This window comes from Vombatus ursinus, unplaced genomic scaffold, assembly GCF_900497805.2.
Source record: "Vombatus ursinus unplaced genomic scaffold, bare-nosed wombat genome assembly UNPS02014797.1, whole genome shotgun sequence".
Lineage (NCBI taxonomy): Eukaryota > Metazoa > Chordata > Mammalia > Diprotodontia > Vombatidae > Vombatus > Vombatus ursinus.
Window position 1 is genome coordinate 3397683 of NW_020954575.1, and position 19230 is coordinate 3416912.

Genomic DNA, 19230 nt, shown 5'->3' on the forward strand with positions numbered 1-19230 from the left:
CTCTGTGTTGAAAAAATAAAATATTCAGACACTTTAGCTCTGAGCTTTAAATATGCTTTTTAGAACTGTGCAAAATTCCTATTTTCAAAATCAAGGTTATTTGCATGCTTTTCATTTATATGCTTCATTAATACAAAGTTATTTTTTAGTACAATACACTTCACATTCACCAGCAAATGTATACATTAGGAAAAGGAGAGGTCTTAGGAGACTAAAAATATAGATATAGATTGTTTTGTTCATATCTTCATATTTTCAAATGCTTTTTTAAAAAAACAAAACAATAATACTTAAAACACACACTCCAATCTGCTCACCACAGCACCAAAAGAAAATTTAACTTTACATTGTTTTCATAATCATATAGTGTTTTGATGTGTTTTGCTTCAATTTTTTTTCATTTAAAAATACAGACATTTACTCTAAAGTGAGGTTAAAACTCCCATTTTTTAGAGTATTTAAATTCCTGGGGAATAAACTGAAAAGATTATAGTACAAAAATGCATTTAGAGTAAAATCAGTAGCAACTCTAGCAAAAGTATCCTATAAAAGAGAATATCAGAAAGCAAAAAGATTACTCAGAAATCTAAGATGCTTTTAAACAAGATTAAGATAAGAACCATTAGAGTTCATGTCGCCGACCTGTCTGCATTAAGATGTATCTAGCCTGGTGCCTGCAACTCGGATGATTCATTCAATATGTGTCATATCAAAGTCAAAGTATCCAAAGAGGAGAAAAATGCTAATGCTTATAAATTTTAGTGACGATCCATCATACTGAATTACTGACCTTTCTTTGGTAGCTGTTTACAATAAGTTATAAGCTCTAGGCATTATTACTGCAATATTATTTCTACAAGGAGGGATGGAAGAACTTATTCTCTTTGTTATGTCACAATTATTATTTTAAAAATTGTTATGCTAAAGTATTTAATTCTTTTTCTATTTCACAATTTTTTTAAAGTCTTACTGTCCTGAAAGGTAATCTGCCTCCATTGATTGCAACTTTTGTCATCTTTGCCCTCAAATAAAATGCAGAAACATTCTTAAAAATTTCAACTTTGCTAACAAAGTTGCTTTTTTTTTTATCCTTGCTTCACTATTTTCAACATGAAGTATTATAGAACATCTGGTAATTAAACGTAGTTTGTATAATAGTTTGTATAAACAATCATCATAACTGCTCTTTTTACAACAGGTTGGCTCTCACAGATTATCATATCAAAAAACCTTTGTGTATGCCCCTTCTTCCTTTCCTGGCTAAGTTTAATCTGTGCTGGTGGTGGGGGTGGAGGTGAGGGGGCAGATATTGGAAGAGGAGGGCACTATCAGCTGGTGTGGCAGGATTATCTAATTTGTCAATTGATGGGGTTTTGCAGTGAGGGGAAAGGACTTTTTTTTTTAACATTAAAACCTAGATTAACCAATTGATCTGCATGAAATCTATATTCTTTCTTTGATATTAACCTTATGTTCTTACCAATTTCAGATGAAAGCATAAAAGTTTTAGCATTTTTTAAGGAAAAAATGGTTCTGACATTTAAAAATCTTATTTTTTTTTTCCAGGTTTGAGTGTTGATATCTACTAAAAGATGATTAAGAAACCCTCTGGGAACAAAACTCTTTGTAACAGTCAGAGGCTTTAGCAAGATTAGAAACGAGAAATAATAAGAAAGCTCAGCTTTCCCAACACCCACCACAAGAACAGGTTCAAATGACTCCAAATATATTTTTTAATGCAACAGGAGAAGAGAAGTAACCAGAAAGGCTCAAAAGAGAATAGCCTCTCAGAAAAGGAAAAGTAACAGTTGTGGAAACACAGAAGCAAGAAAAAAAAACCTACTATAATGCTATAAAAAAATATTGGAAGTCAAAGATTCTGAAGAGAAGACACCAGTAGGAAAAATTACTGAATTAGCATCAATAACAGACACAGAAATGATGCTAAAACTGCCACAAGACACATTAAATTGGATAATGAATCCTAATAAAAATAAAGAGGAATGAGTAGCTATAAAGAAGAAGACAATGGTAAAGAGATGTTACTTAAACAAAAAAGAACGAAATAAAATGAATGTTAAACAAAAACTTAAGAACTTAAAAAGATCTGTGAAAATTTTAAATAAAATATGGAATCAATGAGAAATAGAACTGTTCGGGTAGAAGACAAAATGCTAGGAAGGGCAGAACAAGATTAAAGGTTGACCCAAGTGGAAGACAGCTTGATAATTTTACAAGCAAAGATGACAGACAGAACTAGAGGACAGAACTCAGAGAGAAAATTTAAAATTCAAGGAACTCCCTGAAAAATGTAAAGAAAGTGCTTGACCACCATATTTCAAGAAACCACACAATAAAATTTTCCAGGTTTATTGAGATCAAAGAAAAGACTACAGATCAACAGATCCACTGGAGGACAAGAAAAATGAAAGTCAGATTAGACACAGTTAGCCTTTATCATCAAATTATGTCAGCCAAGGACCCAGAAAAGTATGGAGAAAGTTCCGATTTCCTCAGCCTAGAATTGATGGCAAAGTCAACTAAGGAGGAAAAATAGTAATGGCAGTTTTGAGCAGAGGGCTCTTAAGGACAAGTCAACATCTGGTTTGAGCTGAGGAGATGGCTACGTGCTTAGGGAAGACATGTTCCAGTAACCTCGGAGTAAGAGAAAGGATGCCTGGGAAATGGTTTTGTATATAATCTCTGTACCACTATGTGAAGGACTATTCCAAAGAACAGTGAGAATGCCCAATTTTGAAATGTATAGGGAAGCCACAACCTATATCCTACGCCTGGGAAAGAAAAAAAGGAAAGAAGGAGTGATGTGTTGAAGTGAAAAAACAAACTCATGGTCTGAAACATATCTACCCCTATATTATTTCTAACTCTAGCAATGAAATTTGTGATAAATTGAATCCTCTTTGTCAACTAGAGTAAAAAAAATCTTTTAAGATGAAACTTATTTAATAGTGGCTGGAGCCTCAATTGCCCCAATGTTTTCATCTACAAATAAGTAGTAAGTGCCTACTGTGTGCAATGTACCATGTTTAGCACTACGGATACAAAGATGAAAAAAATCATAGCTTCTGCCTTCAAGGAGCTTAAATTCTCCAGGAGGGCAGGAAAAGGGAAGGTACATGAGATGAGGGAAGAGAAATAACAGTACACAGAGAAGCATAATATCAGACAAGGAGAAAAGGGAAAGTAGAGAAATGATGCTCTAGGAAAATTTGATAGAGGAGAGAACATTTTTAGCTGAGGAGACTGGAAAAGGGAAGTGGTTCCCATGCTGGGAAGACAAGGATTCTGAGGAAGGCATGAATTTCAGGCATTGGAGATGGCCTGCTGCATGAAGTTAAGGGATGGCCTGTGGATTTACTGTGTTACTATGGCTAGAACAGAGAACGCAATGGACAGTAATGTCAAATAAAAGTTGGAAAGCTAGATGAGAGTCAGATGATAGAAAGCCTTAAACGCTAACAATGGAATTTGATATTTTAAAAACAACAAAGAAATGCTAAAGGTGTTAGAGCTGAGAGACATGGTCAAATCATTACCTTAAAAAGATTATTTTGGCAGCTGGTGAAAGACAGTTTGTAAAGAAATGAAACTACGAGTATTTTCTGACTCTAAGCCTGAATATATACGGTATTTTAATTTGTTCATTTTTGAGATATAGAGATCTCTTTTATTTAAAAAAAATTAATTTCAAACTCTGCTTTATCACAGAATCTCATATTGGAAGAGGCTTCAGAAGTACACGAGTTCAATACATACCCAAGGAAAAATCTCTTCTACACACCGCCGTTTTGCACTCCCCCCACCCTCCACTCAGGTTACCTTACATCTGCTTCTTATGTGTTTTGTATTTACATCTATAGGTACATATTGTTCCCTCTCTTTGAACTTAAGTTTCTTGAGGTCAGAGACAGCTTTACTTTTTCTTTGTATCAGTACACAGTAGGCTCTAAATAAATGTTTTTGACTGATCAGTGAGCCCTTGCAAAACTAGCTCTCCCTCCAAACAGTTCTAATTCTTTTACCTCCATCCTATCATTCAGGCTCAAAAACTTTAAAATATGGAAGGTCACAGATAGGGGAAATCAGTCACCAAATCCTGTAAGTTCTGCCTTCATTATGCCTCATCCATCCAGTTCTTTCTTTCTGTTATTCCAATGCCACCATCCTAATCTAGGCCATCATCATCACCTATTATATGGACTAATCAAAAGCATTAAAATTTTCTTCATCACCAAAATCTCTTCTCCGTTCTAAACACCCTATTTTCCCAATGCAATTGCAAGCTATGGCAGATGGATAATGCACCCTAGGGCTGAAAATTGAACAAAAGAAGGGAAGTAGGCTGGATTGTCTTCCAAAAATTGTGCAGTATTATTTTTTCATTACCTCAAACTTATCCCTGAAACAAAGGCTTATGTTATTTTTTTCTTTTTCTTTTAAAGTTTTATGTGCAGCTTTTGTTTTCACATCATTATAGCTAGCATTTATATAGTGTCAGAAACCCATGTGCCAGGAACCATGCTAAGCACTTCACAAATATTATCTTATTTGTTCTTCACAACAATCGTGCAAGGTAGGTGCTATTATTATTCCTACTTTACAGATGAGGAAACCAAGTATGCAGAAGTTAAGTGACTTCCCAAAGTCACACAGTTAGTAAGTGTCAAAGGCTTGATTTGAACTCAGATCTTCTTAACTTCAGGCCCTACACTCTATCTATTGCAACACAATCAATTCTCTGAATACTGCCTTCTCCACTAAATATTCCTTTAATACAGAAAAAAAAATGCTATATAAGACTAGCAAAACAATTGCATCTGACAGCTTATGCAACATTCTGTACCTGATGCCTCTGCCTCTCTACTGAGATGAAATATGTTCCATCATCAGTTCTAGGAAGCTGAGATTGGTCATTACAATAAATCAGTTTGGCTGCCTTTTGGTGGTGTTTTTGTTTATATTACTGTAGTCGTTGCAAATATCCTTCTTCTATTTCTCTTTATTTCACTGTGCATCAGTTTATATAGGTTTACTCATGCCCCTCTGAATTCCTTATATTTGTCTTTTTTATGGCATAATAACATTCAATTGCATTCATATACCACAATTTGTTCAGTCATTATCCAACCAATGTATACCCATTTTGTTTTCATTTTTGCCTAAAGAAAGGGAGAAACGGGGCGGGGGGGGAAGAAAAAGAGAAGGAAGGAAGGAAGGAAGGACTCATTACTGCTTACAAACCAGGAATTGTGCTAAGTCTTGGGTATATAAATACAAGCAAAAAGAAAGACAGTCCCTGTCCTTGAGGGGAATGCAGGCAGGTCATCCTGGGCCAGTCCACCAAAGGGAGGAACTCACCAGTGAGAGAAGAGGGGCAGTCTTGCAGAGGGATATAACAGAGTGAACAAGGTATATGGGTGTAGGCTGTTCTGGAGCGAGGAAGCCCCAGGCACTGAGGGAAGTTTCAGGATGACCCAGCAGTAGAGAAGGCATAGTTTTGAAGGCCAGGAAGTCAGGAACAGGGCCATGAATATAAAAAGTGTTGCTATTTTGATATTTATAAGGCCTATGTTTTTAACAACAGTATTATCACAGTGATGCCATATGTCTCTGAGACTTGGAATATCAAAGTTTCTGAGGGATGAGTGTTAGGGTTCAAGAAAAGGCTAATGTGGAGGCACATGATGGATATGAGTAGTAAATGTACAAGAGAAACAGTATAAAGATTAAAAAGAAGGTGGCTAAGTCATGTGACAAGAATGAGAAATAACCAGTGGACATCCAATGTCCTCAACTGGTATATATAAGATATCAAGAGAAGTAGAAAACTAGAACCTGAGCATGTTAAGGTAGCTCTAAATCTTCCTCCAATGGAGGATTTAGGGGAGGACATGGACAAAAGTCACACAGAATAAGAAAGCACAGATGATCTGAGATCCGCATAACTGGAAGAAGTACCCATGTCAACAAGATCACAAATCCATCCAAGAATTGAAGTATTTTCTTTTCCATGTGTCAACTCATTTGTCTATGAAGCAGCACAATCAGAAGCAAACCAGTTATCTGAGAAAGTGAGCACCACACTCAAGGGGAAAACTGATGATAGACAACTTGAATCAAAATAAATTATTCATACAAGATGCCTAACAAACAAAAAAGGACAAAGTATTTGTCAATGAGATCTTAGAAGCACATTCAAGGAAAAATGATACTGGTAAGGGAGCCAAGTTTAACAAGCAGTGTAATAGAAATTAGCAACACTAAGCCATGTTCTCCAGTGAGAGAAGGTAAGTAAAATGCTTGGGGGAAAAGAAAAAACCCAAGAGAAAGTGCCTAGGCACAGACTATGCCCCCACCCAGAAATACATTCTCTTTTCACATCTACCTCTTAGAACCCTAGTTTCCTTCAAAGTTGGATTCTGATGACACCTCCTACCCAGGAGTTTTTCCTGATCCATCAAGTTATCAAGTGCTCTCTCTAGCCTCAAATTACTTAGTTTTTACTTGTTTAGTTGTTATGTTTCCTGATAGAATTTAAATTCCTTGAAGGAAAGAATTATTTTTTATTTTTATCTTACAATTAGCTTGATTAGTTGGGTCCTTCTCCATACTTTCTTTAAAATTGTTTTTCTTCAGCAGGCAACTGGGAAAAAATCTTTACAGTGAATTTCTCTGATAAAGTTCTCATTTTCAAGATAAATAAGAAATGGGTTCAAATTTATAAGAATAAGAGCCATTCTCCAGTTAACAAATGGTCAAAGGATATGAACAAGAAGTTTGCTAAGGAAGAAATCCAAGCTATTAAGAGTCATATGAAAAAAAATGCTCCAGATAATTAAAGCTCTTTTGGAAAGCAATTTAGAATTATGCCCCAAAAGTTACTTAAACTGTACATTACCTTAACCCTGTGAAACTACTACTATTCTCCAAAGGGATTAAAGAAAGAAGAAAATGATCCATATGTAAAAAAAAATTTAGAGGAGCTCTTTTGGTGGTGGCAAAGAACTGGAAACTAAAGGGTTGTCGGTGAATTAGAGAATAACAGGACAAAATATGATAAATGAATATAATAGAATACTATTGTGCTATAATAAATTATAAAAAGTTTCAGAGAATCCTGGGAAGACTTGTTTGAACTAATGCAGAGTGACGGGAATAAAACCAAGAGAACAATACACAATAACAGCATTTTAAAGACAAACAAGTTTGAAAGGCTTAAGAACTTTGATCAACACAAAGATCAATTCACAATTCCAGAAGAATGACTGATGACGTATGTTACCTACCTCCTGACAGAGAAGCAATGAACTTGGAGTACAGAACAAGACATTTTTTTTTAACATAGCTGTAGGAATTTCTTTTGTTTAACCACAAATATTCATTACAAAGGTTTTGGGAGTTTTTTCTCCAATAGAGGAGACAAAATGAGAGGCAGAAAAAACGGATTTTTTTAATTGAAAAAATATACCTCTGCTTGGCAAATAGATCAAATGTTTGCTGGCTGAAGAGATTTCAAAGGTTATGGCAGTAACTGATTTGCATAGACTAAATTTTCTGGTGTGTGTTTAAGTCTGTTCTCTGATTTTTCAGGATCAACAGCTTGTTCAAACAGGGCAGGTTGGAGTTGCCTGAACTGCACAACACAGTCTCAAAAAGATGCTGATTTTGATTACTGCTTTAACAAGTTGATCTGACCATATTCACAAAGCTAAATTAGAAATGACTCTCACGTTGGAAACCTGTTGTTTATTGTTGGCTAAAATATAATAATTTCATTCTTTTAATGTTATTTTGTTCTCAACATGTCCAGTCCTTCCTAACTCTCTTCTCAATAAAAATATTCATAATATATAAACCCAAGGCTTTTATATAGTCCCTTAGTGTTTTCCAACACTTTTCACTAGCATTCCTTGTGTTTGCCTTTACACTGAAGTTACCAGGTATTGGTATGCATAATGGCCACTAAGCTCATGACTCAACTGAAACTGTTCTCACCAACGTTACTAACAATCTTCTAATTACTAAATTTAATAGCCACTCCACAATTTTCATATTCTTTGACCTCTCTAAAGCATTTGACACTGACGACAATCTCTGGTCCTGGTTACACTTTCATCTCTGGGTTTTTGTGACACTGATCTCTCTTGGTTCTACAAAGGTATATTTTGACTTAATTTGGAAGGTCTTACTGGATTTTTCATAGAATTACTCTACCTCCTCATCTTCAGCAACAGTTGTTGGCACAAAACCTGCAATTATTTTCCCAGTAATCTTGTTACAAGTGCTTGTTGTGAGCACTGACATACATAATAAATGAAATATTTTTAGAAGTTATAAGTAAAAAAATCCATCAAACATGACCAAGGGGACATGAGTGACAATTAATACTAACAAGGAAAACAAAGGAATTGGCCTTAGAAATCACTATATCCACTTGTTAGACACTGATGAAGATACCAATGGCTAACTGCCCTGAGGCAATTTTTAAATTCTATTTTCTCAAGAAGTTCTATTATTTTCAACTATTTTGTCATCACTCTGAAGATTATTGCCCTATAGAGTATCAAAAGCATTTGCAAAGTTTGACTTATACTTTATTCCTCACTTTCTATCAAAAATTTTAACCAGCTACTATAAGATATCATTACCAAACATTATTCCTTTACTCTACAATTATTGCAAATTAAGAAATAAAATCGTTTTTATTCTGTACAATTAAGAAATGTGTTGGAAAGTAGGAACCTTATCTGTTTTGTTCATTCTTCATGCTACTCAACACAGCACATGTAAATGCCCCATTAATACTAGCTAAGGATTAACAGAGTCTCAGCTACAATTAGATAGGCCTATTAACTCTTTCAAGACACAAAAGTAAATTATTTGGGGCTGTAAAATTATTTCTATCTTAGAAGACTGTAAATGTTAAGGTCTCTCTAAAAACAGCCAGTACCAGTGACTGGTCAGTATGTTTAGAAGTGGTCTCAAAAGCAAATTTCATGTCTATGGTCATCTTACAGCACTCATCTATATCCACATCTAAACTTGGCTCCTTTTCACAAAAGCTGTCAATGCCCTTCCTTTGAAAAAAGGGACTGCAAGCAGACCCAATCCAGGTTTAAGATCTCTAGTTAGAGCATCTGAAACAGGAGGTATGGGGTCTTTTAGTTTTGAATAGAGAAGAATTATTGGAGAAAGTTAGAACATTGCTGTGGAAAGAAGACTGGTGACTAGCACAAAATGGTTACCCATTATATCCACCTGTTAGATACTGGTACAGATACCAGTAACTTAAATTTCATCAACATCATTCTTTACCCACATCTTCTCAAGGAGATATTTTATGATTTGAACCATTACCTTCACTCCAAAGAGAAGGGGTGAACACAATTTTCTACAGCTGTGGAGAAATCAACTCAGACAACAGTGAGAAGGCTCACAGGACAGGGAGTATGAGAAGGCTCATAGGACAGGCAATGTCCCCATGGGAAAAAGGCAAATCCAGGCTCTTTTATTTTACACCTGTGACGGTGGATAAGTGGTTTAACTTTTCTGGGCCCATGAGAGAGGTGGGAGTAGAAACCTCCTAAGGCCTCTTTCAATTCTAAATCTGTAATCATATGATCTTTATATGTGAAGAACAGAATCAAAGGTAATGCTAATTAAAGCAATCATACACAAACAAACTAAAGATTCTAATCTGCTAATCACAGGAGCAGAATAAGATCCCCCTATGGATTCTAATACAGCTGTGCCTCCAAGATAAAAAAAGGGGTAAAATTCTCCAGTAGGGAAGGGAGGTTCTCAGGCTAACCAATTCATTTGATGACTTTGAGAAATCTTGGTATCAACATTAGAATTTAAAATAAGGTAAGTATGCAAAAAAAAAAAATTATATATACATATATATCTATGTATAACACACTCCAATCTTTCCACTTACTGTTGTTGCTCAATCATTTTTCAGTCATGTCTGACTCTTCATGACCCCACTTGAGGTTTTCTTGGCAAAGACACTGGAGTGGTTTGCCATTTTCTTCTCCAGCTCATTTTATAGATGAGGAAACTGAGGCAAACCAGGTTAAGTGACTTGCCCAGGGTCACACAGCTTTTATTTTTAAATAATTAAAAAAAAAATCAATAAACTAATTTATGGAAACTGAAATTATTACGATAAAGTTTAGATTTCAAAACCCCAGTAACAATTCATTGGGATCCCCTTAATTTGGAATTTGGAGATTATGAAGGAGCTAAAATGAAGTTTGCCTTTCACTATCAACAAAGAAATGGTTGGAAAGTAATTCAGTACTACCAAAAAGATTTACAGGGATGTTTAAAAGCTACTTAAGCAAATTAATTGTTTTAAACACCTTCTGACACTTGGGAGTATCAATTTAAATACAAATAATTGGATATATTAGTCACAAATCATTCTTATCCAATCAGTTGTCAAGTTTTTAGATTTTAGGATCATAGCTTTAAAGTACAAAGGGTTGGGGCAGGGAGGTGGCACAGTGGATAGAGCTCTGACCCTCGAAGTCAAGAGGACCTGAGTTCAAATCCAGCCTCAGACACTTGACATTTAATAACTGCGTGACCCTGGACAAGTCATTTAACCAGACTGCCTCACCAAAAAGCAAATAACAACCAAAAAAAAAGTGGGAAGGGTCCTCTTAGATCATTTAGCCCAAATTTAACATTTTACAAATGAGGAAACTAAGGCCCATACAAATCAAGTGGTAAGTGTGACGTTGGAAAAATTATAGATTTTTCCCCCTTCACATTCCTCCCACCTTCCACTGATGGAGGCTGCACAGAATAATGGACAGAATTTTACATGACGGACTTGAATTCAAATTCCTCCTCAGTGGAGCAAGTCACTTAACCTCTCCTGGACTCAGTTTCTTCATATGTAAAATAGAGATAATAATAACACCTTCCTCTTAAGGTTATTATGGCCAAATAACATGTGAAGTTTTTTTAAAATCCTAAAGCCCAATATAAATGTCAGTTTTTAACTTCTGATGCTTAAAAAAAAACCTAGTTTTTTTCTAGGTAGCACTTCCTCTGGCATTCTCCCCAAGGCTAGCAACTCCTTCTTTCACACTCCCTAATACATAGGGACAAGAGAGAGAGTTGGCATGCTACTTGCTCCTAACACCATCATCTTTACTATTTTCACATGGCAACCACTTTTCTTCTATAAAGTTCATTCCATGTTATATAGATCTTTATTACTGAAATCCATGACTTCCAGGTCACTCTTTCCTCCACCCTAATTCCTACCTCCTTCAAATACCTTGGCTTCCCAGTATCTGAACCTCTATGACCTCTTTCCAGCTAACTTGAAACATGCACAGGTCTATCCATGCTTTTCTAAAATTAATAGGCTCATCATTTCATATAATACAATAGCATTCCATCATGATTATATACCACAACTTGTTTAGCCATTCCCCAACTGCTGTGAAGAAAAAAAGATATTTACATGTTAAATTTATTATACATTTAAAAGGAATAGCAAGTTGTACATAATAGATTTGCAGTTTCATAAGCAATCATCTTTTTGATTATTCTACTATGTCATGGAAATGCTCATTTTATTTCACAAATTAAAAACTAAGTTTAAAAAATGTGCACAGGAATAGTCACACCTTAGACATACCACTACTACCCTCCAAATGAATTTGCTCAAGGTACCAGAACTCCTAGTTATAGCTCTACTCCCCACATGTCCAAATTAGTGAAGTTTTATTGGATTTCTTCCTTGAACAAAAACAAAACAAATCTGTAATAAGAACAAAGCATAGGTACTACTTTTGCATAAAATGTTTTTAAAGCCTTTTAAATAATTCAAAAAGGAAAGAAAGCTGATACTTGACCTATCTCTACTGTAGCTTCATAGAGACAAGTCTAAGTGCAGCATTATCAACAAGAAACCATGCCATACCGTAACACCAAACATTAGGAAATTGTGATGCTTAGTATTCTTGAAGCTCAAAGCTAACCCTATTCTAAAATCTTATTTGTATCATTTCTAAAAAGCATTTAAAGTGTTTAAAGATATCTTAAACTCTAACATATATATCTGTATAGTTGCATTATAAATATGTAATTCAACTATCCCTATTTTGTAGGATTTTAAGTCCTAATCTAATTTCAACCAAGCCCTACTCAGGGCAGTTGGCAATTCATTTTGGTGGTAGAAAGTTGAATATGGTAATAATCTAGTTAAAATTATGTGATTGAGAGATGATTGTATTTTAATTTTCACAAAATTACCAGGAATATCTAAAATTGAAATCAGAATGTCCATTTGGCTACATCTAAATTAGTTTTAAGCCATTCATTCAAAATACTTATTGACTATCTTTTTCATGGCTCCACTACAAGAGGCTGACTCAGATAACTCACTGTGGTAGAGAAATGACACTGGATTCTCAAAGGGTGCACCTTCAAATCATAAATTCTGGCATCTCCTAACAAACTAGAAAGCTTCATGTGTACGCTGTGATGACTCCATCATCTGAGGCCAAACCTAGCTTCAAAAGGTTTATCACAAGAAGACTGAAGAACAGATAGGTGGTACAGTAGATAGAGCACTGGCCGTGGAGTCAGGAAGACCTGAGTTCAAATCTGCCTCAGACACTTAATAAGTGTGTGATCCTGGACAAGTCACAACCCCAACTGCCTCTAAAAATAAAACAAGAAGGCTGGTCAACAGGTGATGAATTCTTTTGCTGTATACTAAGCCTAGAAGTGTCATGATCTGCTTACCACTGATAAAATAATAAATTCTTGAGGTATGATAATATGTGTGGGCCTCCTTTGCACTTAGTACAATTGAGCTATAAAAAGGTGGTACAATTTCTCCCTTCAGATTCAACATAACCCAAATATAGAAGACAAATAGGTAATACACACAAAACACCTAAAAAGGACAAATAGGTAATATACACATGAAATAATTAAAAAAGCAAAAGCCAAACACATATGAGTAACTGATGAACAGTATAAAACACACACACACACACACACACACACACACACACACACACACACACACACACACACACACATCAATTGTGCTATGGAAAAACAGAGTACACCAAAGTGATTCAGGTGAGTTAGAGGTAACCAAAATAGGTTTCAAGAAGGAAGCAAATGTTGAGCTTAATCTTGAAGGAAATAATAGTCATGGACTGGCAGAGAAGATGTGGGAGTAGCTGACACCATGGCAGGGAAAGGAAAATTACCTACATGGCCTTTAAAAGTATTTGATGAGGGGGAAAAAAAGGAAAAAGAGTAGGACTTGAAGGAAGGCTAGATCTTCCAGGCTTCAAACTATATTACAAAATAGTAACTGTCAAAACTACTTGGTATTGGTTAAAAAATGTTTTCAATTAATTCAACAGAACAGAATAGACAAGGAAAAATCAGAAACAATTTAATTCAATAGTTCAATAAACTTGGAAACATTAATTACCTAGGAAGCAACTCCCCATTTAACCAGAATTGCTAGTAAAACTGGAAAACAGTCTGGCAGAAATTAGGGTTAGTCAATCAGGTAGTCGATAAACATTTATTAAGTGCCTACTATGTTAAAGGCATTGTGCTAAGCATTTTGGATATAAAGAAAGGCAAAAGCAGATCCTTCTCTCAAAGAGTTTACAGTCTAAAGTGAGAGACAATATGCAAACAATTACGTACAAATAAGCTGCATACAGGATATATCGAAGATCAGTAGAAGGAAGGCATTAGAATCAAGAGAAATCAGGAAAAAATAGAATGTTAAAACAATTATATATGTCATTGAGATATTTAATGAAATAAATTTTAAAACATTAAAAAATAAAAGAATTAAGGGAAATCATAAAAGACTTCCTGTAGAAGTTGGGATTTTAGCTGGGATCTGAAGGAAGCCAGAGAAGTCAGGAGGGAGGGAGGAAGAGGGAGAACATTCCAGGCATGGGGGATAGCCAGCAAAAATGCCCAGAGTCAGGACATAGAGTGTCATGTGCAAGGAACATCAAGGACGCCAGTCTCACTGGATCTAAGAGTATGGGGGTGAGGGGGAAGAACAGAGAAGGGGGAGTGAAGGGAGGAGGTAAAAGACATAAGAAGACTGGAAAGACAGGGGGAGGCCAAGTTATAAATAGCTTTGAATGCCATAAGATTTTATATTTGATCCTGGAGGTGATAGAGGGCCACTGGAGTTCAGTGAATAAAAGGATAACACAGTCAGAACTGTGCTTTAAAGCATAGACCAACATCTTACAACAGATGCAGCAACAAACTCAAAATGGATATATCATCTAAACATCATACCATAAAAAATGCAAAGTGAAACAGGTTTATAAAAGATAAAAGAGATAATTTCAATTAAATGAATTGAAAAACTTTTGCATGAACAAAATTAATGCAGAAGCAGAACTAAGATGGAAGTGATAAGAAACAGTGCAGTGGGCTCTCCTCCACAAACTCCTCCAAATAGATCTAAAAAATGTACCAGACTGAATCCTTACAGGAAAATCCAGAAAAGGTTACAGTGAATCATTTGCCGAGCCCTGCCTGACATAGCAAGACAGACAGAGGGGTCTGTGGACACTGGGGTCAGGCCAGAACAGGTTCACACAATGAGCAGAGCACTATAACACCCAGGAAGAGGTATGCATCAGGTCAAAGAGGACATCCCAAGCCCAGAAAAAGGTACCTCAGACCCATTCCAGGGCCCTGCTTCAGGGACAGGTGGAACCAAGCTGCTTTGTCTCCCTCTACCTATTGCAGGTCTATGAGTGTGGAACACTGCAGATAAAATGGGACTCTTTCAGAGTTTTGGTTAGTTTTGTTCAACTATTTTTTTTCTCATTTTTATTTTTTGTTAAAAGGGACGCTCTCAAGGGGCAGCTAGGTGGCACAGTAGATAGAGCACTGGGCCTGAAGTCAGGAGGACCTGAGTTCAAATCCAGCCTCAGACCAAACACTTGACACTTACTAGCTGTGTGACCCTGGGCAAGTCACTTAACCCCAACTGCCAAAAAAAAGGGGGGGGGGATGCTCTCTGAGAGAGGGAAGCGATATATTAGGAAATGTAAATAATATAAAATCAAAAGACATCAATCAAAATATATATTTTAATAGAGGTAATATGAAACTAAAAAGATACAATTTTTTTAAAGAAATTAAGCATCTGATGATCTCCACTAAATCTATGGCCACTGAGTAGAATCACTATAGCAGAGTTCCTTAGTTGCAGATTCAGGTCAAACAAGAAGATGATAGCCAGTGTGTCTTGCAGCAAATGGGTAGAGAGTTTCTTACAGTCTACAGGGATAGAATTTCATGTTGTCATTTGGCCTGAAGCTGTACCCTCCTATAGGGTGGTCTCCCCACTAATAGAAGGGAAGAGACTATTTCACTTTTGCATCTGTAACCTTAGTGTTTAGCATAGTTCCTGGCACATAGTAAGTGTTCAATAAATGCTTTCCTTTTCATTCATTCATGGCAATTAACAAATGGACTGAGTATTTACCCCCACTCAATAAATACATGAAAATATGTAGATACATACATAGCAAGAAAACAAAATTTTCCTATACAAATATAATTCATAAGATATCCAAATAAAACATAATTAAAATTTTCAAATATGAGAAACAGAATGAGAATTTCCATAGGTAAAGAACCAAATGATCTTTAGTTTTATCAGTGTAGGGCATTCCTGGTATGGGAATTGCTTCTCCTAACACGGATTACAAGCTATCTGTGACTTGGAAAATCACATAGATTTATAGCTGGGAGGGACTACAGAGACCATCTATCTAGCGCAACCTTCTTGTTTCACAGAGGAGGGAACTGAGGCCAAAAAGGTGAAGTGATTTACCTATGCAGTGACAAGAACATAAATTTGTTTCTCAATATAATCTCTAGAATCAATATATTCTAGAGGAAAAAAAGACAATCTGCCAAGAGAAGTATGGTGTCAGTCACCTTCTATTACTAAAATAAAAAGGGACACATTTAAATTAAAACTAACTCATCAATATTTTTATTAGTAAACTGTAATAATGTGTTCTTCACTAAGAATAATCCCCTCAACAAACCTAGTAGCAGTAGAAGCACAGAAACAATGGGAGAAGTAGAACAATTTAAATCAATTACTTACATCTAAGATTCAGACTTGGCAGCTAGGTGGTAGAATACTGGGCCTAGAGTCAGGAAGACCTAAATCCAAATATGATCTCAGACACTTAGTATCTGTATGATTCTGGGCAAGTCACTTAACCCCTACCTGCCTCCATTCCTCAACTGTAAAATGGGGACACACTGGAAAAGGAAATGAGACAAACCACTCCACTATCTTTGCCAAGAAAACCAGACTTAGACACAACTGAATGAGTGAACAACAACAAAAGGTTCAGACTTAGATTCATGTCCCTTCTCCCTGAAACAAAAAAGCTTTTTGAAGCTATTAAGCTAACTAGTTTCATCATCCTGTGAAATAATAGTGGGTCAAAAGATGAAGCAAAAAAGCTTTTTGAAGCTATTAAGCTAACTAGTTTCATCATCCTGTGAAATAATAGTGGGTCAAAAGATGAAGCTTTATGATTTAAAGGTTAGTGTTATTTGATTACATGTACTGCCAACCATAATTAGCTCAAATCCATTGAGCATTTAAAATCTGGAACGAAAATACCAACGCTCCTTCTTAAAGTGTATTTACGTGGCATGCAGCCTGCTCAGCATTGAGGAGCTGAACATAAATTAAAATCTCAAACTCAATACTAAATGATAACAAACTTTATTTGAGAGTTTCATTTTCTGTTTACTTATCTTATTCATGTGAGGGGTGGGATGTGCTCATCTAAAAGGAGTATATTTCAATTCATTCACTAAGCTAGACAACTTGTTTAGTTAGGCAAGCCTACATTTTATGGTCTATGTAGTCACCTAATGGCCAATTTCAGTAACTGCAGTAAATAGTGCTGTCAGAAACATAAAATCCCAGGAGACTGGGCTCCCAAGGTGGCATTCTCTTCCTCTATTTGGCCTAAATAGCTACTTTCCTTCTGTATTAGTATTGAATTCCACCTGGGTCTCTATAGAACACTTTTTTTATTGCTGAATACATTATAATGAGAGAAATCTTAAACAAGAAAATTGGTCTTAGATGATGTGCTGAAGTTCTTCCATGCTCTGGCTGTTTTTCATACTGTGGGTTTTTTCGTCAGTAATTACAGTCTTGTGAAGTAGGTTTACATTAGAGCTGGCACAGCTCCATGTGTGCTGAGAAACATGTTCAATTAGGTTGCTGCCATGCACATAAAGAACTGCTATTTGGTACCATATCTATAGGGGTTTGGCAAATGGTTTCCAATTTGCTCATGCTGTCTACACTATCAGGATTATTTCCTCACTTCGCGACTCCGTGCTTCTGATCTTGGTTGGAATGTGGTTTTAGTAAAAGGTTTTTTCCAACCTGCTTGTGGTTTTGGGTTTTTTTTTGTTTTTTGTTTTCTTTCAGATTGCTTTGGGATAATCTGAGTTCCAATGCTACTGCAAATAACTTCCTTGGGGAAGGAAGTTTCCATATTTTAAACTTTAAAAGTTCCACTGATTTTATGTAAGGCCAATTACTTCCTTTGATAAAAGGAAAAAAATTACCCTATGACTTTGAATCTAGCCTTAATTACTAGTCTTTTGAACAAACACGCTTAGCTTAGATACTTCACTGTGGAAAAAATCCTAACTTCTGTTAGTAGTAGTCCTGGAAATAAGCATGGCTTGAAAGAAGAAATATGAGAAGACATCTGACTCCTTTACCCAGATTGTAAAGCGTGCATATTTACATTTTTCTATGTACTGATCAGTTATGCTGATTTTTTTCTCTTCTTTTTCTTTTTTGTCTTTAAAAATACTATTTATAATATACAAAGGATCCTATATAGAGAGCCATCCTATATAGGATGGCACTGTGGAAGGGGGAAGGATGCTGGGGGAAACCATGGTGATGCAAAAAACAAAAAAATTTAATAAAAACTTTTCTTAAAAGATGGTTCTTAGATGCTTATGTTTATTTTATATTCAGTGTGCTTAGACATAAATGGCAGAGAAGGTGTTGGCCTGCATTGTTAGAGTTTCCTCGACTCAGAATCCCCTATACCAATAAAATCATAGGTTCAGAACCCTAGTCCTACCCTTATCTACATCTAGAATTGATTGAATGTGGTTCTTGTCCATAAAATTTATAGAAAGTCTGTAAAGAGATCCCAAGTCAAACATCTCTACTGAAATAAAATATCATTTATGTTCTTATTCTTACAAGTATAACTTATTATACAAAAATAATTATATCTGCCTGCATTAGAACCAGGCTTGAAACACAACTAAAATATAATTCAATTCGATTCAACAAGCATGTATTAAATGTTTCCTACGTCAGGCATTGTGTCAGGTGCTTCTCAAGAAGCTTACAGTCTACTGGATGGAAACAACATGTACAAATGGAAGTAATTACAAAGTAAATACAGAGTATTTTCAGAAAAGTGAGGATGGCACTAACAACTAGGGAACAGAAAAGACTTCCTCTTGGAGGTGGCATTTGATTTGAAACTGGAATGGAGCTAGGGATTCCAAATAGTTGGGGTTAAAACAGACAGCACTTTCTGCATGGAGAGCAACGCTACCAATATTGCTTCTCTTAGGAGGGGGGCTATCTATGTTGTTAATACCTTAAATAGAAGGAGAGGACATTACAAAATGTTTATTTGAGTAAACACTGCCAAACATCACAGTAAGCCTAAAAACTACCAGAAAAAAAATGACATAGTGTATAATCCAGCCTTTTTTCAGGAAGTAAGAAACTGACCCTTTTGATATACAACCAAATACAATATGGCAAAGCCTAGAGGGGTGCTTACTCTGCAGTTTGTGAAATTATTTTGATAACTATATTACAATAGTTATAATATATAGTTTGATAGTTTGATAACTATATTACAATAAAATTGGTTTCCTTTGTAATTCTATGTATTTTATTTTGTGCATTTAAAAATATTATTCTGAGGACAGGTTCACAGGTTTTATCAGACTGCAAAAGGAGTTAATACAAAACCAATTAATAACCACTGTGGTATTATTGGTGTTGTTCAGCAGTGTCAACTCTTCATGACTCCATTTGGGGTTTTCTTGGCAAAGGTACTAGAGTGATGA

At 35.6% G+C, this 19230-nt stretch overlaps 1 protein-coding gene across 2 annotated transcripts in view; it reads right to left on the bottom strand.

Moving 5' to 3' along the window:
- Positions 1–19230, bottom strand: part of BRIP1 (BRCA1 interacting protein C-terminal helicase 1) — a 217730-nt gene that overhangs the window by 97133 nt on the left and 101367 nt on the right. The gene's annotated exons all lie outside the window — the stretch shown is intronic.